A 21,352-nucleotide genomic window follows, 5' to 3' on the forward strand; every position below is an offset into this window, starting at 1 on the left:
GTAAGATTGTGTGGTTCTTATCTTTTGTTTTATTTATGTGATGGATTACACTGATTGTTTTTCTAATGTTGAACCATCCCTGCATAGCTGGTATGAATCCCTCTTGTTCATGGTGAATTTTTTTTTTGATATGTTGTTGAATTCTATTGGCTAGAATTTCATCAAATACTTTTGCATCTATGCTCATGAAGGGTATTGGTCTGTAATTTTCTTTATTTGTGGTACCTTTACCTGCTTTTGGTATCAGGGTTATGGAGGCATCATAGAATGAGTTCAGGAGTATTCCAGCGTTTTCTATGCTCTGAAATACCTTTAATAGGAGTGATGTCAGCTCTTCTCTGAAAGTTTGGTAGAATTCTCCAGTGAAGCTGTCAGGGTTGGGTTTTTTTTTTTTTTTTTTACCTCTTCAATGTCTTCTTTTGTTACAGATGTATTTAGTCAGTCTACCTCGGTTTGTGTTAGTTTGGGTAGGTAAAGTGTTTCTGGAAACTTGTCTGTTTTCTCTAGTTTTTCAAATTTGTTGGAGTACAGATTTTCACAGTACTCCATTATGATTCTTTTCATTGCATTTGGATCTGTTGTGATATCATCCATGTTATTTCTTTTTCAAGTTATTTGGTTCCTCTCTCTTTTTTTTTTGTCAGTTTGGCCAGTGGTTTATTGATTTTGTTGATCTTTTCAAAGAACCAGCTTTTGGTACTGTTGACTTTTTCAATAGTTTTTCTATTCTCTATTTCAATAATTTTTATGGTTTTTTTTCTGGTAGCTGAGGGCTTCTTTTGCTCTTCTCTTTCTGTTTGTTTGAGTTGTAGGGTTAATGCTTTGATTCTGGCCCTTTCTTGTTTTTGGATATGTGCCTTTATTGCTGTAAATTGACCTCTGAACACTGCTTTTATTATGTCCCCAAGGTTCTGGTAGGATGTGTTTTCATTCTCATTTGATTCTATAATTTTTTTTTTTTTTATTCCATCCTTGATTTCTTTTATAACCCAGTAGTTTTGAGCAAGGTATTTTTCTGTTTCTATGTATTTGATTTTTTTTTTTTTCTTGCTATTTCTCTTATTGATTTCTACTTTATGGCATTTTGGTCACGGAAGATGCTTTGTGTTGTTTTGATGTTTTGGATTCTGTTAAGGCTTGCTTTGTGCCCTAATAATGTGGTCTAATCAGGAAGATGTTCCATGGGCATTGGAAAAGAATGTATACTTGCCTGCTATTAGGTGCAGTGTTCTTTATATGTCCATGAGATCAAGTTGGTTGATTATGGCATTTAAATCTTCTGTGTCTTTATTGAGCTTCTTTCTGGATGCTCTGTCCTTCACCGAAAGTGGTGTGTTGCAGTCTACTACTATTGTGGAGCTATCTATTTCTCTTTGCAGTGCTGTTAGAATTTGTGTTATGTATTTTGGAGCCCTGTCATTGGATGTGTAAATATTTATTATGGTTATGTCCTACTGGTGTATTGACCCTTTAATCATTATATAGTGTCCTTCCTTATCCTTTGTGGTGGATTTTGCTTCAAAGCCTATGTTGTGAGAGATTAATATTGCCACTCCTGCTCTTTTTTGATTGTTCTTTGCCTTATATATTTATTTCCATCCTTTGAGTTTTAGTTTGTTTTTGTCTTTGAGTCTAAGGTATGTCTCTTGAAGGCAGAATATAGACAGTCATTTTTTTTTTTTAAATTCTGCTACTTTCTGTCTCTTTATTGGTGCATTTAGTCTGTTTTCATTAAGCATAATTATTGATTGGTATGAGTTTCGTAATGTCATTTTGATTTTTTTTCTTTTTTTTGTGGTATTGACTGTTCCTTTGTCCCACTTAATATTCCGTGCTGAGTCGTTTTACTTTATATGTTTTCTTTTTATCTTTTTCCTTGTTGTTGATTTTGTATTTGCTGAGTCTTAACGTTTATCTTCCTTTTTATTTCTATTTTGATATGTAGGTTTGTTAGTTTCCTTTGTGGTTACCTTAGAATTTACCTCTATTTTTCTAAGTTTATTCCAATCTTTTATTTCTTCATATTGCCTTAATTTCCTCTCCATATGAAAGTTCTATGAATACACTATTTAATTGCTCTGTAGGGTCGCTATGAGTCGGAATCGACTCGATGACAGTGGGTTTGGTTTTGTGGCTTTTTTTTGTCTTAATGTTGTCATATTTTACATATTGATATCTTTGTTTCCCTATATTTTCAGTGTTTTAGCTTTGACTCTTTTTGTGACTTTCCCATCTAGGTCGATAGCTGATTGTTCTGCCCTGTATTCTAGTCTTGGTTTGTTATTTTATATTTTTGATTCTCTATCTGGTACAATTCCTTTAGTATTTCTTATAATTTTGGTTTGATTTTCACAAATTCCCTTAACTTCTGTTTATGGAAATGCCCTAATTTCATCATTGTTCTTGGCTGGCAATTTTTTTTTTTTCCCTTCAAGGCTTTATATATGTCATCCCACTGTGTTCTTGCCTGCATAGTTTCTTCTGAGTAGTCAGACCTTAGTGTTATTGACTCTCTTTTGTAGGTGACTTTTCTTTTATCCCTAGTCATTCTTAAAAGTCTCTATCTTTGGTTTTGGCTAGTTTGATTATAATACATCTTGGTGACTTTCTTTTGGCATCTACCCTGTGTGGGGTTTGATGAGATTCTTGGATAAATATCTTCTCATCTTTCATGATATCAGCAAAGTTTTCTACCAACAAGTATTCAACATTTTTTTTCTATATTTTCTGTTATCCCTTCTCCCTTCTTCAGGTACTCCAGTCCCTCGTAGGTTATTCTTCTTGATAGTAAAAAAAAATAGAGTCCTCTATAATTCTTAAAGTTTCTTCCTTCTTTAAAATTCTTTTATCTGTTTTTTCCTCAAATAAGTTGATCTCAAGTGCTTTCTCTTCAGTCTCACTAATTCTAACTTCCATTGCCTCAATTCTGCTACTATGAGTTTCTATTGAGTTGTTTAATTCTGCAATTTTATTGTTAATCTTTTGCATTTCTATCCCCTGTCTCTCTATGGATTCTAGCAGCCTGTTAAATTTTCATTTTGCACTTGTATAGCTTTCCTAAATGCCTCTATTATTTTGTCTGTGTGTTCCTTGCCTTAGTCTGAGTTTTGTCTGATCTCCTTCCTTACCTCTTGAAGAGCTCTGTATATTAATCTTTTGAATTCTGCTTCCCATAATTCCAAGAACTTGTCTTCCAAAGGAGGTTTCTTGGTTCTTTGTCTTGGTCACTTGCTGAGCAATCATGGTCTTCCTCTTTATGTGATTTGATATTGACTGTTGTCTCTGAGCCATCAATAAGTTATTATATTTATTTATTGTGTGTTTGCTTACTATGTCCTTTCTTCTTCTTTTTTTTCTTTTCATATGCCCAAATAGGCTGGGCATGTGAGCTACTTTGATTATTGACATCCTTGTAGCTCTCACAACTTGTCATCAGGTTATTAGAGCTGCTACTAGGTATGTGAGCCCAGGAGTCCCTTTACTTTTCTTGTGCGAATTCAGCTCAATCATCCAGTTCGTCAGTCACTGAGTGTATGGTGTATGCTCTCACCTACAGTCCTAGATGGGCAGGGCTACATAGGGGTGATTGGAGCAGGCACAGGTATCTGTCTGAAGTAGGGCATTATGTGCTGGGCAAAGTAGGTGGCTCATGGCTGCCCCTGAGTGCCTAGCTCCCTGTCCCCTGGATTGCATAGGTGGGTGGGTTTTGCAGCCAGACTTTGGGCACCCAGTACTGTTGCCTGTAAGGACTGGGAGGCACCACTTATTCTCAGACCGCTGTCATGGGTGTCTAGCTGGACTGGGTGGAGACACCAGTCAGTCTTCTGAGGTGGGTAAGTTAGAACCTTACTTAATGGCCAGGGTGGCGTCAGATGTCATGAATCTGCTACCCCCCCCCTTAACTGTTGCAGTTGAAAATAGGCTTCAGGTATGTACCGCGTTGTACTATGCTAATGAGAGCCTACATTATGGAATGGGCCTACACAGGTTTAGGCAGGGTGAAAGGCATTTAAAGTCCATGGACTCCTTAGGCCTCTGACTAGACAAAGGGGCAGTGACTGCCCTGAGTTTCTGGTTTAGGGGAGCTGGCAGTTTCTCTTTTCCCATTTGTCTGTTTTTTTTTTGTTTGTTTGTTTTTTATCAGTTGCCTTCTCAGAGCTGGGAAACTGACTCAGGTGCAAAGGGATCCACTTCCAGAATAGTGGGCATGGCAATCACTGAATGCTGCCAGACTGACAACAGAACAGAGGGGGGAGGGTCAGGGGAGGAGAAGAGATGCACTTCTCAATGGGGGAAGGGTTATTTTGATCTCAACACTTGCATTTAACTTTTGCAAATCCAGCTTCTCTTCCCCCTGGCTCAGGAGGCTTGTGCAGTCTCTCCACCACTCGGTTTCTTCTGACATGGAAAACACATCCCGAGTGCTAATGCTTGTTTCAGCCTGTGTGCACTAGTTGGTCCAGCCTGTAGCATGACTGCCAGGTCAGGTATGGCACTTCCTTACTGCTTCTGAACTGTCTCTCCCTTGCCCTGCAGCTCAGTCTTACTCCTCAAGTTTGTCTTTGATGTTCAGGGCCCCTAGATTGCCATATGTAATTGATTCACTTGTTTTGGGGGGTCTTTTTTGTAAAAGGGACTACAGGAAGCATCTGACTGTTCCGCCATCTTATCCCCTCTCCTGGAAGACTATTTTTAATGAACACTCATTATGCACCACACATATTCTAAACTTGTTACATTTATTAACTCATTTTCTCCTCCAACAACCCAATGTGAAAGAAGACATTAGATTTAATTGAGCAGCAATTTCCTATGATTTAACTTAATATATTATGTCCATTTTAAAAAAAATGGAGCTGAGGCACAGAAAGGTAATTTGCCTACACTTACCCAGATAGTGAGTTGAATTTAGTTTGCTCATAAAATGTTGACATTTAGTATGCTATATTTTTAAAGCATTCATTTATTCATTTGACACATGTACAAAACACCATGTTGTGTGTTAGGATATATATTTAGAAATTCAAAACTGTATATTTAAAAAAAATTGTCTGCCACAGAACTTAATATATATTTTGTAAACAGTTATACAGCACTTATCATGGTGGTGCAGTGGTGAAAGCTATCATCAGAAACACCAGTGGCTCCGAGGGAGAAAGATGTGGCAGTCTGCTTCTGTAGAGGTTTACAATCTTGGAAACCCCATAGGGTCAGTATGAGCCGGAATTGACTTGACTGCAGTGGGTTTGGTTTTTTTTGGTTTTACACATCAAATAATGTTTGAAGCTCTCTACTGCTTTCTTCCTCCCATGTTTATCTAGATGCATAATCCTCTTTTGTGAATGAGGAAACTGAGGCACAGAAAGGTTAATCAACTTTAAAGCATGAAGGCACTATCAATAATTATGCAAAGACAACAGGTATAAACCAAAATTGTGCACAGTAAGCTGAGATATGTGGTTATCTATTTAGAAAAAAAAATGAATTTATGCTATGGCTAATGATGCATAAAATCATTCATTCATTTATTCATTAAAAATATTTATTTTCCTGTTACGCACAAAGCTCTGTGCTTGGGGCTAAAGTTATCATGGTGAGCAAACTAAATATAGTAACCTTTTCTTAGGGAGAAGACTGTCCAGTCCTGTGCTGTACTCTCCAACATGGCAGTCACTAGCCACATGTGGCTGTTTAAAATTTAACTAAATTAAATTAAGTTAAATATTTAGTTTCTCAGTCACACTCACACATTTCCAGCACTCAGTAGCCACATGTGACCAGTGACTACTGTATTGGGGAACACAGTGAGAACATCATTATTGCTGGAAGTTCTGTTGGACAGTGTTAGTCTAGTGGAAGAAGGAGAAGAGATGAAATAATCAATTTAACAGAAAATCATAGTTTGATACTTGCTGTGAAGGACAGGTCCATTTTGCAATGAAACCTTGGCATTTTTGGCCTCAAGCATCCAAGCATTTTCATAAGTATAGGAACTCTCTCAGGTGATGGAACCCAGAAGTTCTTTTTCTTTTTTTTATTGTGCTTTACGTGAAAGTTTACAGAGCAAATTATTTTCTCATCAAATGATTAATACACATATTGTTTGGTGACCTTGGTTACCATCCCAGAGATGTGTCAACACTCTCCCCTTCTCGACCTTGGGTTCCCTACTTCCATTTGTCCAGCTTTCCTGTCCCTTCCTACCTTTATCTCCTTGCATCGGGCTGGTGTGCCTATTTATTCTTGTATACATGGTTGAGCTATGTGTATTACTGTTTGTTTTATGGGCCTGTCTAATCTTTGATTGATGGAACCCTGATGGTGCTATGGTTAAGAGCTCAGGGTATCCAAAGGTGGCCAGTTCAGAGCCACTAGCCACTCCTTGGAAACCCTATGGAGCAATTCCACTCTGTCCTACATGGTTGCTATGATTCGGAATTGACTTGATGGCAACAGGTTTGGTTTTTGGTTTTGGCAATCTTTGCCTGAAGTGTGAACCTCAGGATTGACTTCAGTACTGAGTTAAAAGGGTGTCCACGGACTATACTCTCTGTCAGATCAGTAAGTCTGGCCTTTTTTTGTGAGATTGAATTTTGTTCTACATTTTTCTCCAGCTCTGTCTAAAATCCTCTACTGCAATCCCTGTCAGAGCAGTCGGTGGTGGTAGCCTGCCTAGTTGTGGTGAACTCAGCCTGGTGGAGGCTGTGTTAGTTGTGGTCCGTTAGTCCTTTGGACTAATCTTTCCTTTTTGTCTTTGATTTTCTTCATTCTCCCTTGCTCCAGACTGAGTAGAACCAGTGGAGTATCTTAGATGGCCCCTACACACTTTTAAGAAAACAGAGGCTACTCACTGAAGTAGGATGATAGAACATTTTCTATATAAACTATATTATGCCAGTTGACCTAGGTGTCCCACAAGACTGTGGTTTCAATCTCTTTTTTTTGTTATGGGTCTATTTAGTTGTTCTACTTCTGATTGTGGTAGTTTACGTAGGTAGTGTTTTTCTAGGAATTCATCCATTTCTTCTAGGTTTGCAAATTTGTTAGAGTATAATTTTTTGTAATAATCTGATATGATTCTTTTAAGTTCATTTGGGTCTGTTGTGATGTGGCCCATCTCGTTTCTTATTCTGGTTGTTTCCTTTCCTGTATTTCTGTAGTCAGTCTGGCCAATGGTTTATCAGTTTTGTTAATTTCTTCAAAGAACCAGCTTTTGGCTTTGTTAATTCATTCAATTGTTTTTCTGTTCTCTAATTCATTTAGTTCAGCCTAATTTTTATTATTTGTTTTCTTCTGGTGCCTGATGGATTCTTTTGTTGCTCTTGTAGGGAGTGTGTGTCTCTTGTAGGGAGCATATAGACGGATCGTGTTTCTTTATCCAGTCTGAGACTCTCTGTCTCTTTGTTGGTGCATTTAGTCCATTTACACTCAGCATAATTACAGATAAGTATGTGTTTAGTGCTGTCATTTTGATGCCTTTTTATGTGTGTTGTTGACAATTTCATTTTTCCACTTATTTTTTTTGTGCTGAGAGGTTTTTCTTTGTAAATTGTGTGTTCCTTGTTCTCAAGGTATTTGACTTTATGTTTGCTGAGTTGTTATGTTTTTCTAGGTTTTTATTTTGAGTTATGGAGTTGCTATAACTCTTTGTGGTTACCTTAATATTTACCCCTGTTTTTCTAAGTAAAAACCTAACTCGTAATGTCCTATATCGCCTTGTTTTCCTCTCCATATTGCAGTTCTATGCCTCCTGTATTAAGTCCCTCTTTTTGATTAGTGTGATCTTTTACATATTGACTTCAATGATTCCCTGTTTTGAGCATTTTTTTTAATTAATCTTAATTCATTTTTGTGATTTCCCTATTTGAGTTGATATCAGGATGCTCTGTTCTGTGACCCTGTGTTGTGCTGGTATCTGATATTATTGGTTTTCTGACCAAACAATTTCCTTTAGTATTTCTTGTAGCTTTGCTTTCGTTTTTGCAAATTCTCTAAGCTTGTATTTATCTGTAAATGTCTTAATTTCGTCTTCATAGTTCAGAGAGAGTTTTGCTGGATATATGATCCTTGGCTGGCAGTTTTTCTCCTTCAGTGCTCTGTATATGTCATCCCATTGCCTTCTTGCCTGCATGATTTCTGCTCAGTAGTCTGAACTTATTCTTATTGATTCTCCCTTGAAGGAGATCTTTCTTTTCTCCCTGGCTGCTTTTAAAATTTTCTCTTTATCTTTGGGTTTGGCAGGTTTGATGATAATATGTCTTGGTGATTTTCTTTTTGGATCAATCTTAAATGGGGTTCGATGAGCATCTTGGATAGATATCCTTTCCTCTTTCATGATGTCAGGGAAGTTTTCTGCCAACAGATCTTCAACTATTCGCTCTGTGTTTTCTCTTATCCCTCCCTGTTCTGGGACTCCAAACACACGCAAGTTATTCTTCTTGATAGAGTCCCACATGATTCTTAGGGTTTCTTCATTTTTTAGATTCTTTTTTCTGATTTTTTTTTTCAGCTATATTGGTGTCAATTCCCTGGTCTTCCAGATCTCCCACTCTGCATTCTTATTGCTTGAGTCTGTTCCTCTGACTTCCTATTGTGTTGTCTAATTCTGCAATCTTATTGTTAATCTTTTGGATTTCTGCATGCTGTCTCTCTATGGATTCTTGCAACTTATCAATTTTTCCACTACGTTCTTGAATAATCCTTTTGAGTTTTTCAACTGCTTTATCAGTGTGTTCCTTGGCTTTTTCTGTAGATTGCCTTATTTCATTTCTGAGGTCATCCTTGATGTCTTGAAGCATTCTGTAAATTAGTTTTTTATATTCTGTATCTGTCAATTCCAGGATTGTATCTTCATTTGGGAAAGATTTTGATTCTTTAGTTTGGGGAGTTGTAGAAGCAATCATGGTTTGCTTCTTTATGTGGTTTGATATCGACTGCTGTCTCTGAGCCATCACTAAGATATTGTAGTGATTTATTCTATATTTGCTCACTGAGTCTTATCTTGTTTTGTTTTATTTCAATATACGTAGATGGGCTAGTAGATTGCGCTGTCTTGATTGTTGTAGCCCTTGACTCACTTATGTCCTATTACCAGCTGGTTTGGGCTGTTACCAGATATATAAGCCTTAGAGTCCATTCACTATTCTTGAGTAGAATCTGATTTTGGGTCATCAAGTGTGTCATGCAGACTGTCACCTATCCACCTAGAGAGGTAGTGGTGATAGTTGTGTGCACCAGATTCTATTAGCAGCTGGGGTTCACACTCCAGGGGGGCAGGATGCTGACAAGTTTCCCCCAAGTATCAGTGAGGTAGGTGTGTCTCTATTCCTAAAGAACCTTGGTGGGTGGGCTCTGCAGCTGTACCTTAGGCCTCCAATGCAAGTACCTCTACAGATTGGTAGGTGTCACCCTCCTTAGACCCCTAAGGCAGGAGGCTAGGTGGTCTGGGGGGAGCTTCTGCCCTCAGTTCCCTGTTGTGGGTCAGTGAGGGCTCTGTTGAATATGCAGAGATATCAGACCTGGGAAACTTGTCTTTCCAGGAATCCTCTAAAACAATTGCAGTCAGATCCCTATCAGAAATGCCTTTGCATTGTAATAGCCACCTTGTTCCCTGTAGGGATGAAAGCCCAAGACTGTGGATCACATGTGCTTGGCTGGAGCTGGTTCTGTGTTTTTAGTTCGATTAGGGAAGGATTTTTGTTCCCTGGGTTTTTTGTAGCTGCTTCTCTTAGACCAGGAGAATGGGTTGGGAAAAGACCGAAAAAAAAAAAAAAAGGAAGAAAGAAAATCCGCAGTGCAGTTCACTCTCTGGCTCAGGAAATTCCAATGTTAATGAAGCCGCCTGGGAAGGGGAGGGGAGGGTTCAGATAAATAGGAGAGAGTAGCACCCTGGAATATAGACAAAGTTACTTATCTTGCTTGGGATGACTTTTTTATCTGAGATTCCTGAGAGGCGCGTCGACTGTGTGCGTTGGCTGGGTAGAGATTGCCCGCAAGGGTCAGGCCCACGTCCCGTGCTTGGCTGCCTCAGAAGCCGCGGTTAGTTCCTCCGCTCCCAGCACAAAGACCAGCGCCAAGGTTCCCTGGCTAGGACGCCCCACTCCTGGCTCCAAAACCAGTTGCTGCCTCCCGGTGACTTCTCCTCCTGTCAGCCACGTTGCTGTGCTGCCTGCGTGCACTGGCTGGGCTTCCCCCAGGTTCAGTTCAGGGGGCTAGGGCTGCGCCCCATGTTTGCGCCATCACAGGATGCCGTGCTCAGCTCCCCTGTTCCCAGTCCAAAGCCCGGCGCAAAGGTTTCCTGACTGGGATGCTGGCTCCAGGCTCCGAAAACAGTTGCTGCTTCCCCATGGTTGTTCGTTCTCAGTCTCTGTCACTCAGGTCAACTCTTTAGATCTGTGTTTGATGGTCAGGGTTTGTAGATTGTCATGTATGTGATCGATTCACTTGTTTTTCCGAGTCTTTGTTGCAAGAAGGATCTGAGGTAGCGTCTACCTAGTCAGCCATCTTGGCCCCGCCTCCAATTTCCTATTTCTTAATTGGCCGATAGATTCTGTGTCCTCATCTTGAATTGTTTCCTGATATTTTTAGTTCTCTAACCAGAAAACCAGAGGTCTCCCTTTAATATCTATTGTAATTTTGGTCTGATTTTTAAAAATTCCCTTTATTTCTGTTTATCTAGAAATGAACTAATTTCACCATAGTATTTGAGAGACAATTTTGATGAATATATAATCCTTAGCTGACATTTTCTGTGTTGTTTTTTTTTCCTTCAAGGTTTTATATGTGTTATTCCATTGCTTTCTTGCTTGCATGGTTTCTGCTGAGTAGTCAGAGTTTGGTCTTATTGGTTCTCTTTTGCGGGTGACTTTTTGTTTATCCCTAGCCACTCTCAAGATTCTTTTTGTTTGGTTTTGGTAAGTTTGATTATGTAATGTCTTGGTGATTTTCTTTTGGGGCCAACCCTGTATATTGTCCTTGAGCTTCTTGGATAGATAGGGAAGTTTTCTGCCAGCAAGTCTTCAGCAATTGTCTTTGTGTTTTCTGTTATCCTCCCCTGTTCTGGTACTCCAATTTCTTGATAGTGTCCCACGTAATTGTTAGGCTTTGTCCACTTTATTTTTAATTCTTTTTTCTGATTTTTCCTCAAACAAATGGTGTTGAGGTATTTATCTTAAGTCTCACTAATTCTGACCTTCCTTGCCTCAACTCTGCTCCTATGACCTTGTATTGAGTCTTCTAATTCTGAAATTCAGTTGTTAATCTTTTGGATTTCTAGTTTCTGTCTCTGTATGGTTTCTAGCAACATGTTTATTCTGTTATTTTGTTCTTGTATTACTTTCCTGAATTCTACTACTGCTTTGTCTTTGTGTCCCTTGTCTTTGTTTTACCTGATTGCCTTCCTGATCTTTGGAAAACTCTGTATATTAGTCTTTTGAATTCATTATGAGGTAGTTCCATTGCCTTATTTTCATCTGGATAGTTTTTTGGTTCTTTATTTTGGTTGCTTCCTGGACCATGTTTTCCTGCTTCTTTATGTGGTTTGATATTGTCTGTTGTCTCTGCACATACCCTGGAGGCATAGTGGTTAAGTGCCACAGCTGCTAACCAAAAGATTAGCGGATCAGTGTATGAACATATTTATTATTCTCAATTCTTTTCTAAAATTATTTTTCTAAAGAATGCACCAATATATTTTAAGACCTTGAGTGAATCATTCTACTTTATTCCTCTGTGCTTTCATCAACCTTGCTCACAGTGAAGTTTAATATTAATTTAAGGTTTCTCTCCTCATTGTAATTTTTTTCCTAGTATAGCCCCTATTTTGATATAGATACCACTCTTCAATGCTCTCATAAAACCCGCCTGTTCCTATATCATTGCAATAATCTCCTTGAGGGCATAGCCACTGTCTAATTCAATTCATGACTCCAGTTCCTGTCACTATGTCTATTATAGAATAGACAATAAATAAAAGCTGAATGAATGCATGAATAAAGAAATGCTTCCAGGATTTATGAATGTCACAGGATTCTTGGAGCCTTTTTAATATGTACTTTGATCACAATATTACTTTCCTAATTGAGTATTTATAAAATGGTACCATAGTATCACATTGTTTAGTATATTTAAAAAATATTAACAGTGAAGTTGAGCATCTATGTGCATTAACTATTTGAGTTTTCTCTTGTGTGAACTACATTATATTTCATTATATATTTGAAATTATTATATTGGTATGTTGCTTTTTTCTATTCAATTTTATCTATATGTAATTTTTATATTATCATCTGAAAAATTTGAAACATATTAAATTTTGTCTGCTTCTCCCACTATTCAGTAATGTGTAACTCTTCCTCCAATTATTGAGTTCCTTCTGTGAACCCAGCACATATTGTGAAGAGTAACATACAGAAATCAGAAGCACACCTTTGACCCTTAGGAAGCTCAGAAAGCACAATATAATGTACCATGAGTAATAGCACGGTATTCATCTTCTACAATTAGAGCACAAAGGAAACACAGCCTGTGTATCTTGTGGGAATCAGGGCAGACAGGCTTTCTGCAGAGGAATTTTGACAGATGAAAATAGAGTAAATTGCATTCCAGAGGATGGGGGCAGCATATCCAAAGACACTAACATGTGATAGATTGTTCTGGGGGAATGACAGATAAATTGGTAATTTGGGAGTGTAAGGAGGAAAGGAAAAATATAAAATGAGGTTGCCATTTAGATTATATGCCACTCAGATTATAAAAATCATTGTATATGTATTAGAATTTAGGTTTTACTCTAAAGTTAATAGGAAGACAGTGAAAGATTCTACAGCAAGGAAGTAACATCATAGGTGCTTTGAAACGAATTGGTAAAACTGATTTTTAAAAACATTTAACTTTATTCAGTAGCTTTAACACTTAAAGAAATAAAATTAATTTTATCAGATTACAAAAACAATCACACATAGTAATTATAAGCAACTCATTAAATAATGTATATTAGAAGAAATGCCCACAATCCAACTAATTAGATATAACTGTTTTTCATCCTAAAGCCCTGAGGGCACAGTGGTTAAAGTGCTCCGATGCTAACCAAAGGACGGCGGTTGGAACCCACCAGCTCCTCCAAGGAAGCAGTTAGCTTCCATAGAGATTTACACCCTTGGAAATCCAATGGGACATTTCTACTCTGTCCTGTGTTGTCGCTATGAGTAGGAATCCACTCCATGGCAGTGACTTTTTTTAAAATATCATTGTTCGGTATTTCTATTGTTTCCAATTGTACAAATCTAATAAGTAACATAGTGATAAATGTCTGTGTACATAATTTTTTATGCAGATATTGTCATCTCTTCCAAATTCTCAAGTACCTTGCAAAACAAATTTCCTCCCCTACCCCCACCCATCCAAACACAAACACCGCCATGATCCCTAAAGCCAGGGCGAATCCTTACTCCTGGTGGTCTAGTGGTTAAGGGCTATGGCTGCTAACCAAAAGGTCTGCAGTGCGAATCCACCAGATGCTGCTTCAGACTGTATGGGGCAGTTCTATTCTGTCCTGTAGGGTCACTGTGAGTCGAAACCGACTCCACAGCAGTAGGTCCTGGTATGTACTAAGACTGAAGGTGATTTTACTTCCACCAGGGGGCAATACAGCACAGTTTGCAGATTACGAATAGTTGGAAGGAGAACTTTATTTTCACTCATCACTGACATAATTAGACTGTACCACAGATCCAATATGCTGCCTCAATCTTCACTATTTGTAGAGCTGATATAGGCTAGGAAGAAGAAGAAGACAACCATACTGGCCGTCTTAGTGCAGAGGAACAGATCAGAAGGGACAGACAGGGGAGATTTGAGGAGCCAAAAGAGATGTCCGTACACCTCGTTCTTTTAAAGTACAAGCCCAGAAAGCAAGACAATAAAAGCGAGTTCCTGATTCTTGATCAGTCCTCCTTCCACCCTCCAGTCAGCTCAGGGCTTGCAATGGGGACTGCGTGCACTGATTTGCTTTCGGTTTGGTGGTGTAGTTCAGAAGTGGAGTCACTGTGACCATCGAGGCATCCATCTTTTCATTCCACAGTCACCTATTGTGATAAAAAAAAGGTTTATGTACATGCAGCCTGGAGGCACAGGGCCCAATGCAGTCATCTTTTTTCTCATATTACAGGAACCCGAGAAGCTAAAGAGAAAGAATCGGATTCCGTGACTGACACATCTGCCCAAGGGAAATTCTGTGTTCTCCAGCTCCTAGGGCTGCTAAGAATCGAAACATAAGAAAATGCTTTTATGACCACGGCTTGAAGGTTAGTATAAATCTATCTCAGATTCAATATAAAATGAAAGTGTACTGTCTAAAATCTAAGATATTCCATATTGGTTACTTCCCTTTTACCTAAGTACACAATCGTCAATGGAACGTTAAGAAAACGCATGAGGCATTCAGTTTAGCCACACTGAATACAAGCACTTTCCCGTGATGATCATTGGTTCCAAAATTGTCATGAACACTTTGTGCCAGTTACCAATAGTTTTCATGGCATCCTAAGTATAACCGCTTATCGGAACTTGTAGTATACCTCAAACTCTTCTCACAACTTGCTGAAGTTGAACATCAGATATACTGCTATACGGGCCATTCTGATCTTATCTTATATGAACTTCTTGATCTTAGTAGTACTTGATTCCACTGTATATGGTAGGGAAGATACCAAGACCCAGAGTCAACAGGGTCTTGGATCAGGCATAATGTGTGACACATACACTAACATAGCAATAGAATATTTTAAGATAAAATTGTCCTGGGGAATCCAAGCTGTATTGTTAAATTATTTTGGAGAATTATAAAGTAGTTTGGGTTGATTTGTGGAAAAGTCAAGTATGAAAAGGAAAATTTGTTTTTGCTATTAGATGCTGTTAAGTTGGTTCTGACTGATAGATAACCTACGTACAACAGTAAGGAAGCACTGCCTGCTCCTGCATCATCCTCACAATCTTTGTTATGTTTGAGCCCATTGTTCCAGCCACTGTGTCAGTCCATCTAGTTGAGGGTCTTCTTCTTCCACTGACCCTCTACTTTACAAAGCATGATGTCCTTCTGCAGGGAATGGTCCCTGCTGATATCATGTCCAAAGTAGATGAGACTAAGTCTAGCCATCCTGGCTTCGAAGGAGCATTCTTCCAAGAGAGATTCATTTTTTTTGTTCTTTGGGGAGTCCCTGGTATATTCAGTATTCTTTGCCAACACCAAAATTCAAAGACATCAATTCTTCTTCAGTCTTCTGTATTCATTGTCCAGCTTTTCCATGCATATGAGGCAATCGAAAATACCATGGCTTGGTTCAGTCTCACTTTCCCTAGCCCTCCAAGTGACACCTTTGCTTTTTTAAACACTTTAAAGAGGTCTTTTGTAGTAGATTAGCCCAATGCAACAAGTCAACTGATTTCTTGCTTGCTGCTTCCCTGGGCATTGATTGTGGAACCAAGTAAAAAAAAAAAATCCTTGACAATTTCAATTTTTTCTCTCTTTATCATGATGTTGCTTATTGGTCCAGAAGTGAGGACTTTCCTGTCTTTATGCTGAGGTACAATCGCTACTGAAGGCTGTGATCTCTGATCTTTGTCAGTAAGTGTTTCCAGTCGTCTTCACTTTTAGAGAGTGAGGTTGTGCCACTGGATATCACAGGTTGTTAATGAATCTTCCTCCAATCCTGATGCCTCATTATTCTTCATATAGGCCAGCTCCTGGGGTTATTTGCTCAGCATACAGATGGAATAAGTATGGCGAAAGAATACAACACTGATGCATGCCTTTCCTGATTTTAAACTATGCAGTATCCCCTTATCCTGTTTGAAAGATTGCATCTTGGTCTATGTACAGGTTTCTCATTAGCACAATTAAGTGTTCTGGAATTCCCATTATTTGCAATGTTATCCATAATTGTTATCATCCACACAGTTGAGTGCCTTTTCGTAATCAATAAAACACAGATAAACCCCTTTCCGGTATTCTCTGCTTTCAGCCAGGATCCGTCTGACATTAGCAATGATATCCGTGGTTCCACATGCTCTTCTGAATTCAACTTGAATTTCTGGTAGTTCCCTGTCAATGTACTGCTGCAGCCAGTTTTCAATGATCATCGGCAAAATTGATAATTTCTGCATTTGTTTGGATCACCTTTCTTTGGAACAGGCACATATACAGATCACTTTCTGCCAGCTGGCCAGGTAGCTCTCTTCCAAATTACTTGGCATAGACGAATGAGCACTTCCAGAGCTCCATCTGCTTTTTGAAATGTCTCTAGTGGTATTTCATCAATGCCTGGAGACTTGTTTTTTGCCAGTGTTTTCAGTGCAGCTTGAATTTCTTCCTTCAGTGCCACAGCTTCTTGATATATGCTACCTCGTGAAATGGTTGAGTGTTGACCAGTTCTTTTTGGTATAGTGACTCTGTGTATTCCTTCCATCTTCTCTTGATGTGTCCTGCATCATTCAGTATTTTGCCCATAAACACTCTCACTGTTGCAACTCAAGGCTTAAATTTTTTCTTCAGGTCTTTCATTTGAGAAATGCTACCCATGTTCTTTCCTTTTGGTTTTCAAACTCCACGTCTTCACACATGTCATTATATTTCACTTTGTCTTCTTGAGCCGCCCTTTGAAATCTTCTGTTCAGCTCTTTTACTTCATCATTTCTTCATTTTGCTTTAGCTACTCGATGTTCAAAAGCAAGTTTCAGAGTCTTTTCTGACATCCATTTTGGCCTTTTCTTTCTTTCTTGTCTTTTTAATGACCTCTTGCTTTCTACAGGTATCATGTCCTTGGAGTCAGTGCTCAGTTTGTCTGATCGTCAGTCATTAGTGTTCCGTGCATCAAATCTATTCTTGAGATGGTCTCCAGATTCAGGTGGGATGTACTCAAGGTTGTGCTTTGGCTCTCCTGGACTTGCTCTAATTTTCTTCAGCTTCACCTTGAACTTGCATATGAGCAATTGATAGTCTATTCTGCAGTTGGCCCCTCACCTTGTTCTGACTGATGATATTGAGCTTTTCCTTCTCCTCTTTCCGAAATGTAGCAGATTTGATTCCTCTGTATTCTGTCCAGCCAGGTCCGAATGTAGAGTCACCCTTTATGTTGCTCAAAAAAGGTATTTTCATTGAAGAAGTTGCTGGTCTTACAAAATTCTGTCATGTGATTTCCAGCATCATTTCTATAACCAAGGCCATATTTTCCAACTACTGATCCTTCTTCATTTCCAACTTTCACATTCCAATCACCAGTAATTATTTGTGAATCCTGATTGCCTGTTTGATAAATTTCATATTGCAGAGCTTGGTAAAAATCTTCATTTCTTCATCTTTGGCCTTAGTGATTGGTGCATAAATTTGAAGAGTAGTCTTATTAACTGGTCTTCCTTGTAGGCCTTTGAATACTATTGTATCACTGACAGCATTGTACTTCAGGATATATCTTAAAATGTTCTTTTTCACAATGAAGTGAAAGCTATTTTTCTTTGTCATCCTTGGCATAGCAGACCATATGATTGTGTGACTCAAAATGGCTAATACCAGTTCATTTCAGCTCACTAGTGCCTAGGATATTGATATTTATTTATTCCATTTCATTTTTAAATTTCTAATTTACAAAAGAAAGACCATAATCACAACATTGAACCTAATCACGAAAGTCTGTGTGATTATGAGAACTTTTTGCTTTCTTCCTTATGATTTCTCTGTTTTCAAATTTCATGCATTAGTTTTCCCAACATAAATATAGAACAAAATTTGGAATTTGACAAAATATCAATTTTAGGTACACTATAATTATTTCCTATTTTTAAGAAAAATATAAAGAAGGGGGGAAAAAGTACCCTTTTTCCATCACTACAATAAAACTCTTTTAAATATCCTTTCAGTATAATTTTCATTTTTCCATAATAAAAGAATTCAATGAATTGTGAATCATATATTTCCCTTAATACAATATTATACATATGTATATATTTTCTATATCCTGATACATTATTTCAATTCCTTAGTTAATGATATTTTTGCATATTTAATGTCTTTTTACTTTTCTATTGAATAAATAAATATGAATGCAACATCATTCAGCCTGTAAGTCTGACTTGCCCACCAAATGACATGGCAAGCCAAGCAGTATTTAATTCTGTTTATGCAACACTTTCTTGAGCATTTTTACTTGCTACAACACTGCTCCCATTCCATTCCTGTCATTGGTGGTTTCAGACTTTTGAATATGGCAATCAACTCTGTACAGATTACAGCCTTGGAAACCCTATGGGGCACTTCTATTCTGTCATATAGTGTCACAAGGTGTCAAAATCGACTCTACAACAATTGACTTTTTGGTTTTTTGGACTTTTTTTTATATGTCTTAAAAAGGTTGAAGTGAAACTAACTGCTGGAAACCATGGAGAGATAAATTTTGGTTCAACTCAAGTGAGAATATTCTGGCAGTGAGACACACCCAGAAATGCAATCAGATGCCTTAGTGTGCAGCCATGTACTCACAATTAGAACTGTTCAAGCATAGCCTCAGTTATCACTTAGCACTTACATTGTTCAAAGACAAAAGCACTAGATGGAACATTAGATATATCATCTTCAATACCTCTTTCGATTCCAGTATTTCATGATTGTATAAATTTAATCTGACTATTGTTACATGCACAACGGTTAAGAGCTCAGCTGCTAACCAAAAGGTCAGCAGTTTGAATCCAATCCAATCCCAATCCTTGGAAACCAGTTCTACTCTGTACTATACCGTTGCTTGGAATTGAGTTGACAGCAACGAGTTATTGTTAGACTGTCTTGCATTCAAATCTCAGCATGCGCTTGCTCTGTAACCTTGGGCAAAGTATTATCACTCTCCAAACCTTTAGAAAAAAACAAAGCAGATGTTAATATCTATGTTCTGGATGTGATGTGAAAGCTATATAAAGTGACACCTGGAAGATACTTAATACAGTTCCTGGCTATTGGCAAGAACTTCATAAATGTTAGCGTTGTTTTAATTGCAATCTATTGAGTTTCTCTCTAAAATAGCTTTCATTTGCCCAACATTTTCATTTCTATAATCATGGCCGTAATTTATTTTCTTAGCATCACTTTCCTACTGGTCCTTTCCACATTAATACGCATAATAATACAGAGATTTACAATTAATTTACTGATTATTAAACTCTTAAAAGTCATCAATATTCTCCATGATCTATAAATAAAGTTCAGATCAATTTTCATGCCATTCAAAGATTGCTTTTATTATAAACCTTTTATTTTATTTCCCAACAATATTGCGTATTTTGGCTATTCCACAAAAGGGTGTTTGGTAGGCTCTTGGTTTTGACTCATCATGGTTCCTTGACTTTCTTCTTCTTCCAACTCTTCTCCCTATAAAAACTAAAATAATATTTAAGGCACAGCAGAAGAACAGAGTTAATAAGACCATTTTCTATACCGCCATGAATTTGTTTACATTTACAGTAAGCACTTAATCATTTAATTCTGTATTACGTACCATGATTTATTTACTGGTTTTTCTTCTTCTCTAGACTGTAAACTAAAAAAGTGCCTAGCACAATGACTTGCATATAATAAGCCTCAACAAAAATGTGCTAAATGAAATCTCTGAAAGAAGGTTAGAAGTAAGTTAACACAGACTAAGTATCAGTAAACAGAGATATATCTATGTCTGAACTGAAATGTGCAAACAAAGAAATGTTTGCCATAATTTTATAATGGAGAGGACAGGGAGATGATAAGGAAACCTGTGTGTGAATATTAGAGTGAGGATGCCTTGGATTGAACTATATCCTCCCAAAATACATGTTATAACTCCTAACATCTATGTCTGTGGTTATACTCCTAGTCGGGGATGGATGGTCTTTGTTATGTTAATGAGGCAGGATTAGGGCAAGTTTATGTTGAATCAATCTCTTTTGAGATATAAAAGACATTAAGCAAGCCAGAGGAACAGAGATGGGCGGAGAGAGATGCCAAGTCTGAAGAAGATCACCCTGGAGCAGAACATCAGAAAAGACAAGAACCTTCGTCCAGGGACAAAAGAGAGAAAAAACCTTCCCCTAGGGCTGCCAGCCTGAATTTGGACTTTTAGCCTCTTAAACTGTGAGGAAATAAATTTCTGTTTGTTAAAGCTATCCATTTGTGGTATTTCTGTTATGGCAGCACTAGATAACTAAAACAGAGGACAAATAGAGATACATAATTAGTTATGTTCATCATTAAGTGCATTGGGACAAAAACTAGAGCAGAAGAATCTAATATTCTAAAAGTCAAAGACTGGGATTCAACAGAAACCTCCTTCTTCCTAAAGAGTTCTGCTCTGTACATTTTTCTCCTCCTTTGTTCTGGAGAGGAAAATGATTCTGATGATCCTGTTGGATAGTTCTGAATACTAACCTTGCAGGACTCATTGATGATGTGTGACACATAACCTAATAAAGTCTCCTTTGGCAATTATTATGAGTCACTAGTCTTGATTTCACAATACTGATGCCCAAGGCCCTTTGCGTTTGTTAGTTGATATAACAGAGAGAATTTATTCTCTGGGTATAGATGCTATGTGTCTGATTAGAAATAAACAATCATAATGACCTCCCACTAGATTCATATCTCACAGGTATCAAATCTTGGAAATTAAACAAGTAGAATTTCCCCTTTTGCCCATTGGCTCTCAAGTATTTAATATTCTCACATAAGTGTAATTTATTGTTCTTGTTTCATTCTGGATTTTAAAGATGTGGCAGACATTGTTAGAGCTCCAGTGAGCTTCATGGTAATCTATTTGTATTTTTAAACATTCAAAATTTCAGGAAATGTCGAAGACATGGATGAAATATATTTTCTAGATGGATTTCCCACCAAGAAAAGAAAACAACCTAAGATATAAGGTTTAAAAGGCCCCCCCCACCAATGATCTCTACTAACACTATTTAAACATTAAGATGTACACGTCAACCAATAATACTTGGAATATTTTAATTTGGAGGCTGAATGAAAGCATCTTGCAGATATTGCTTTGAGTTCCTAACATGCGTACCATGGAGAGATAATGCTTTTTTTCTTTTAAAAGTAAAAGAAGAAGGCGGGGCCAAGATGGCGGGCTAGGTAGATGCTACCTCGGATCCCTCTTGCAACAAAGACTCAGAAAAACAAGTGAATCAATCACATACATAACAATCTACGAACCCTGAACAACAAACACAGTTTTGGAGATGGAAAATGAACAAATACGGGGAAGCAGCGATTGTTTTCAGAGCCTGGAGCCAGTGTCCCAGTCAGGTAACCTTGGCGCCCGATTTAGGGCAGGGCCCA

At 37.9% G+C, this 21,352-nt stretch overlaps 1 protein-coding gene and 1 long non-coding RNA gene across 3 annotated transcripts in view; one reads left to right on the forward strand and one right to left on the reverse strand.

The window, feature by feature from the left end:
* LOC126060649 (putative olfactory receptor 8G2) overlaps window positions 1-21,352 on the reverse strand; it is a 306,855-nt gene that overhangs the window by 177,824 nt on the left and 107,679 nt on the right. The window lies entirely within an intron of this gene.
* LOC126060693 (uncharacterized) overlaps window positions 1-21,352 on the forward strand; it is a 110,849-nt gene that overhangs the window by 56,151 nt on the left and 33,346 nt on the right. For both annotated transcript variants that reach the window (XR_007513641.1, XR_007513640.1), the window contains exon 2: window positions 14,168-14,303. This is a non-coding gene — a long non-coding RNA (uncharacterized LOC126060693). The remainder of the gene's footprint in view (window positions 1-14,167; window positions 14,304-21,352) is intronic.

The sequence above is a fragment of the Elephas maximus genome, chromosome 17 (assembly GCF_024166365.1).
Source record: "Elephas maximus indicus isolate mEleMax1 chromosome 17, mEleMax1 primary haplotype, whole genome shotgun sequence".
NCBI lineage: Eukaryota > Metazoa > Chordata > Mammalia > Proboscidea > Elephantidae > Elephas > Elephas maximus.